The 6,830-nt window shown below is 41.9% G+C and overlaps 1 pseudogene; it reads right to left on the minus strand.

Moving 5' to 3' along the window:
• Positions 1-343: 343 nt before the first annotated feature.
• LOC135297813 (PWWP domain-containing DNA repair factor 3A-like) lies at positions 344-4,575 on the minus strand (annotated as a pseudogene).
• Between the last annotated feature and the right edge of the window lie 2,255 nt (positions 4,576-6,830).

Here is a 6,830-nt window from a genome sequence, read left to right on the forward strand (position 1 = left end):
GGAGCAAGGAGGCTACCAGACACCACTGGCCATGAGCAGGACAAGATCCCTTCCCAAGTCAGGTGTTTGGCTAAAAGAATCCCTGTGGAAGTTGGTGGAGCAGCAGAAACTCTGCACAGCACGGGGGGTCTCTGGCAGCCCCGCAAGAGGGCACTGATGGATGAGGATCCGGTGGATCCTGAACAAGGCGAGGCCATGGGAAGAAGCAAGGGCTGTGAGAGCCAGCTGGGGCTGGGAGCGGAGGATTTGGGAATATACACACAGACTTTACAAATAATGCCATGTTTTGTATAAATCACCACTGGTGATTTACACCTGGCCCCAGGACAGCCCTGGCCACTTCTCAGCTTTCCACAGGCTCTGGCTCTGTCTTGAGCTTTTTGCTTCCCAGGACTTGTTCATCAAACAACTCTCTCTTTCTTTTGCTCACAGGTGGTCCTTTAATGTACTTCTCTTCTGCCTTCTCATCATCGATGCCGTCCATGGGAGCAATGGCATGGCACAGATGATGGCCTCAGGTAAAAGCACATTTGAGATTAATCTGATGCCATCCTCCAGGATTCTGGTGCAGGTTTTTGGTGTCCATCTTCCTGTACACCTTCTTCAGGTATCCAGGTCTAGCTGCTCCTCATCCTCCAAATAAGTCTCCACACAGGTCACATACCAGCTGGAATTCAGGAATTTCTTCAGTCAGTGGGATTGTTTACCAGTTTTCAAAATCCTCAGGAGATGCTCTTCAGCTCCTTTGGTCTTCACTATGAACTCCACCAACTTCTTGTTCTCCCTGTCCCTGGCAGCTCTGGTCCTGTCAGGGAGGAGCTTCCTCGGGGGTTTCTGGGGGGAGGTGTCTGAGGAAGACTATCCATCCCCTTCCTCCCCTGCATTTGGGAATGCCATCTGCACCACACTCTAGTATCCCTCTTTCCTCACTGGGTAGCTGATATCAGCAGCAAAATACTCAATGAAGGACCCAGTGGAAGAATGACAGCCCACTCAGATCCGATAGTCCAGGATCAGCTGGAGGCACCACTCGATTTCCCTGAAATAGTTCTTTGCTTGTTCAATGAGCTCCTGCTTCTTTCTGCTCACATTCAAAAGTGCTTCAGGCTCTTCAGAGACACTGAGAAACATTTTTCTTCTCATTTGTGGTGCCATCTATGAAGAGCACACAGGCCCTCTGGTGCTTCCTCTTCATTGCTTTCACCACTGCTGGCCAGTACAGATACCACTGCAGCTTGCACCACACCAACATCCCTTCCTCGAAGAATTTGTGTTCTCAGTGGGACAGAACACTTGGGAAATTTTCCTCCTCTTTGTCTGCCAGAGGTTAGAGTGAAGGGAGGCTTTCTCAGGAAATGCTCCTGGACAACATCCCAGAGGGTTCCAGCCCTTTGTCTTCCTTGGAGTCAGGGGTGTGAGGGATCCTGGTTTTCCTCCTCCTGAGGTTGGGGGAAGGCACCAGAAGGCCCAGGTGAGGATCCAGGGTAGTTCCTGCATTTCCTGCCTGTGCCTGAGGCCACACCTTCCCCATTCGGGTGTTTACCACCCTCTGCCTCTCTCCTCCCATCCAGCTGCTTTGCCAGGCTCTCATGGTCACTGCTGATGCTTTTCTCCAACTCATCTGAGGCAGTTTCACAGGAGGAATCCAGGAATGTTCTCCCCAGGCTGAGCTCCTGTTTTTTCTGGAAGGTTCCATGGTGCCAGATTTAGAGGGGACAGAGGGAGACCCCTCCTTAAGAGACGGCTGTGCTTGATCCTGGAGGGAATCATCCCTACATCTTTTCCTTCCTTGCTGACTGCTTCCAGCCTCTGTAGCTTACAGGAGACTGCATTCCTCATTTTGGGCTGGATGTTTCCTCTGTCTGGATGATGATTTTGGTTCTGGTTTTTAGCAGTTGTGACTGTGAGGGGCTAGTGCCATATTTGAGTCCCTGACACTGCACCTGGCAGGATTTGTTCCACCCCCATGTGTTCTGGCAGGGCTTGTTCCACTTCCAGGTGCTCTGGAAGGGTTTGTGCCATTTCCAGGTGCTTTTCCACTCCCCCCTGGAGCCACAGAACCTCCCTGGCTGCGTGCTTTGGGATCATCAGTCAGCTCACAGTTATTCTGGGGTTTTCTTTTCCTCTTGGCAGCCTCAGGTTCTGACTTTTTAGAGGGAGATCACAAAAAGAAGCTGTGGGAGGGGGTGAGCAGGGCACATTTCTCCCAGGAAAATTCGGGATTTGGTCCTTCTGCAGGTGGCATTTGACTGCTGGGAGTCAGTCTGATGGAGAATATCCAGGGCAATTTTAAGGGAACAACCATATTGCAGCTCCTCCATAGCTTCACTCACGCTTTTTTTTTTGCTCCAGGGTGGAGGCGATGGCTACAGGCCTGATCCCAGTGACTATAATGCCAGATCGGGCATTGAAAGTAAATGAGAATTATTTTCTGTATCCTTTTCCTCATTAAATGAACTAACAAATAAGTTTCTGTTGCCATCAGATGATACTACAATGAGCAGAAAGCTTTGAAAAAAAATTGTGGTATAGAGGTCCCTAAAGTTTTTAGAGCAATGCAGACATGGTAATGAGAAGAGCTGATGTGCTTTTTTATCCAATACATAACATCAGTCTTAATGATTTCTGACACTACAGTCTTTATATTACGAGAATCTTTGTAAGAAAAAGAGTAACAACAAACTAAACCAAAAAAGATTTCCATGTATTTTCTTTTAAATCTGGTTCAACTGTTCCTCATTAGAAGCAGTTGAAAGACTGGTTAAAAAGCATGCAGGCAACACTTTTAACTAAAGTCAACATTTGTTTTGGGAAAAGTGTTTCAAGAAGGCTATGGGCCAGCTGGAGAAATTCAGTGATAAATAACAGATAAGATCAACAGTCTGAAAATCATGATTATGAGGATAGACAGGAAAAAGACTAAGCCTTAAGAAGGGTATGCAGAAGGAAAATGTAGCAACAGTCATCAAATATGCAAACTATAGCTGCATGCAAAGAAAAGAAGGCTTGAAAAATCTGGTCTCTATATCTCACTTGGGAATAAGACTAGCTAAACTGATTTATAGTAGACATTACAAAAAACTAAATATCAAACATTAAAAAAATGTTATGAACCTAAATATTGGAAAAAAGTAATCTCTGGAAGGGTGTGGATTACGATTATTAGAGATTTTTATGAACAGGTTTGGTGAACAATGTTAAAGAATAACAAGCCTAGAGGTGGAGGCCAATTTACTCTGGAGAAGAATCTGTTCCTATAGCTAAACTTTTTGGATCATCTGTGAAACAAATACTCTGTCTGTCTCTCTCCCCCTCTTGAAATCGGTGCTCACTTTGGTTTAGGTGTATAGAGTTTATTAAAAAATCTGACACAACTAGAATGAGGTGTGGAGCAACTTTCAGTTGAAAGCTTATTTTTATTATTATTTCATTGGCTCATGATCTAGAAAGAGACAGAATTCCACTGTGCATTCTGCTGGAAATATTTTGTGGAATTCAACAGGAAACCATGCTTTGACACAGACTTTTCAAGTAAATTCTGCTTTGATGTCTAGTCATAGGTAGTAAAGGCTGCATGTTTACATGTCTAACTTCAGAAGTCTTAAACCGGTGTGTAAGTTTACAACAATCAATTTAGGTTCCTTTCAAATTTTTGGGGCAGAAATAATCACTTACAGGACAAACCAGCTTGTCTCAACCAAAATGTTTAAAATATCTAAACCAGGCCAGACCAGTTTTCCTGCAGAAATGACACATATCTCTTTGACTTTTGGGAATTCAAGGACAACCACACTGTATTTAACCACACTGAATTTTTCTACTGCTATCCCTCTAAGTTGCATCCTGTGTCTCCCCACTTTGTCTTCACCCAGGTGAAACACTTTAATCTCAAAGTAAGGTTACACATGGTAAAAGATCAGAATGACACAAGTTGAACAAACAAAAATTATGTCTGTATGAAATCAATTCTAAGATTTCTCTCAGAGGAATGTTTTTTCCATTTGCAGCTGTAACATAAACATCTTTGTAGGGTGCTCACATGATCCACACATGAGGTGATCTAGGTAGCCCCAGCTCTTAAGGCAGGACTGTGATGCTGTGGGGCATGATGTGCACAGAACCAGTGAGGGGATCTGCTCCAAATATACCTGAGAGAAGACCTCTCAGACCATTGAGTCCATGCTGCCAAGTCCCCCACTAAACCATATCCCTAAGCACTACATCTGTATGTTTTTAAGTACTTCCAGGCATAACTCTACCACTGACTTGTTCCTGATGTTTGACAACCCTTTCAGTAAATAATTTTTTTCTAATATCCAATTTAAACCTCCAATGGTGCAATTTGAAGGCATTTCCCCCTGTCCTGTCACTTGTTACTTGGGAGAAAAGACCAACTGCCACCTCTCTACAACCTTTCAGACAGTTACAGAGAGCCATAAGGTCTCCCTTGAGCCTCAGTTTCTCCAGGCTATGCAATCCCAGTCCCAGTTCTTTCAGCCGCTCCTGAGGAGATTTGTGTTTCAGACCCTCTGCCAGCTTCATTGCCTCTCTCCTGACATGCTTCAGTGCCTCCATGTCCTTCTTGTAACCATGTGACAAAAGGAAGGCCACTATCACCCAGGTTATCCAGAGAATTAACCAGAAGAAGGGAAATTCTGTGGAATACAGTAAAAGAAATAGAAAAACAGAGGGATCTAGCCTGAAAAGTGGTGTAGAAGCAGCATGAAGAGTTTCCAGGTGAGGAAGCAGCCTATGGCTGGAGAAAGGACACCTACAGGGGTGCACAGCAGGGCAGGGAGCGTTTGCCACTGCTACCTGGGGCATGGGACGTGTGGGGGATGGGGGGAGGATGTGCTTCTGGGGGTGATTTATGGGGGCTGGGAGAGATGTAACTGTTTATTAATTCTCTCTAAGGGTCTGGTAACATGATTTATCTGTTATATTACCAATATTGATCCCGAGTCTAAAGTTCACTGTGGATTAATTACATGTCATTAATAAATTAATAAAATATTTCTATTCCGATTCTGGACTAAGCTATGAGAACTCGTTTTTTCCTGGTGTCTACCTTTCCTAGGCAAGGATGCTTAGCAACCAGCTAGGATGAAGAGTGAATTATTTGTACACTGGAAATGATAAAGGAAAACCCTGTTAATCAGGAATTGTGAGAATGTTAAAATGTTTAGAATTGTATATTGGAGTAACTAGAAGTCTCACAAAGTAGCCTGAAAGACCATGGGAAAATCAAAGGAATTGCTTGCACTTTTCTCTCATCTGTCTTTGCAGTACTGTTAGACTTGATTTTTTTATTAATATATCATTAATACCCAACATTTATATCAGCATACACTACTAATAGAAATAGAACTATACTTTTCTTTTAGGCATGTATGCTGGTAAGTTTTCTTTTGTATTTCCAGCATATTTTCATTTTTAGTTTTTAAGATAATTTCTCTCAGGGGATGACTTTAATTTGATCCTGTTATTCATGTTGCCCATCCAGACTTTGGAATCTGGGATGAGGGAAACGGGAGGGGAAGCACACAAGATTTTTTTTTTCATTCTAAAATGAAAACCAGATCTGTTCAAAGATTTGACTTGTAGTTGAAGAATAAACATGCTTTACTGCACCCCAAAGGAAAAAAAATACAATGCTTATATTGTTATAATGATAATTACTTTCATTAAGAAAACCCAAACCCAAAAAACTCCCAAACAAACAAACAGCCTCAAAAAGCCCCAATGAAATTAAAACAGGCAGAACAACTGATGTTTTTCCAAACTGTTTTCCACAGAAAAACAAGTAAATGGTTAAAGGCAGGATTAAGACCCTTCCACATTACAGTTTTTAGCTGTGATAACATATCAGTCATCTATGTAGATTTTATCTATATGTGCCTAATCTGCACACATATATATACACACCCAAAGGTGAACACACCCTGGAAATGAAGGCAGGGTAGAGGAAGTATGTTTAACAAATAAATGAATAAATTAATTCTCAATATTTGTGGAAAAAAAATGGAAAATTGCTGTGCAACCCTTCCCTTAAGTCATATTTTCCTAGCCCACCTGGAGTGATGGTTAAGGAGTGTTGTAGACCATGTAAATGAAATCTTTACGAAATCTTTATGAAAAATCATAATAAAGTCATATTCCAGAAACTTGTTTTACACTAATGCATTTTTGTTCCAATAGGCATCATAATGTATCAAAAAAATTATTCTATGTAACATTGCAGGAAAAAAGATTAAAACACAAAAAAGCAATTCCCTGACCTCTGCCTAGTAGGCTCTCTAGTTTTGCTGCTGCCATGTGCTCTGTGCTCATGAATCAGGACCTTGAATGACAAGAGGAGCTTAAAGATCATAGTTACCTTACATTTTTCTGTATATCAACCTCCATTAATAATAATAAAGCAGGCTTAAGGAGGTTTGATTTGCCTCCTAGCTTTCAAAGATATAACCTTAACATTTCTATACTAAACTACAGTAATTTATTTATTTAATTAACAAAGTAACAAACTTCAGAGCTGGAACATTCTCTCAGGCTTTCCTTTCCAAAATACAAGTTAAAAATAATACTAGCATGAAAACTGAAGTTCTTGGAGCAATTTTGGAACTAGACTAAAAGAGGGAATATGTTTTTGGAAGGGTATGTGAGACATGTTTTTTATGTTCCATAAACACAGAAACACAATTCAGAAGAGAAGGACTGTCTGACTCTTTCTCCGATCCTAGGCCTGTGACAACACAGCTTTTACTAGGCTATCACCAGGATTTATCAATTTTCAAACATGCTAATGAAGGCACTCAATTTTTGATCGTCAT

This window comes from Passer domesticus, chromosome 3 (assembly GCF_036417665.1).
Source record: "Passer domesticus isolate bPasDom1 chromosome 3, bPasDom1.hap1, whole genome shotgun sequence".
Lineage (NCBI taxonomy): Eukaryota > Metazoa > Chordata > Aves > Passeriformes > Passeridae > Passer > Passer domesticus.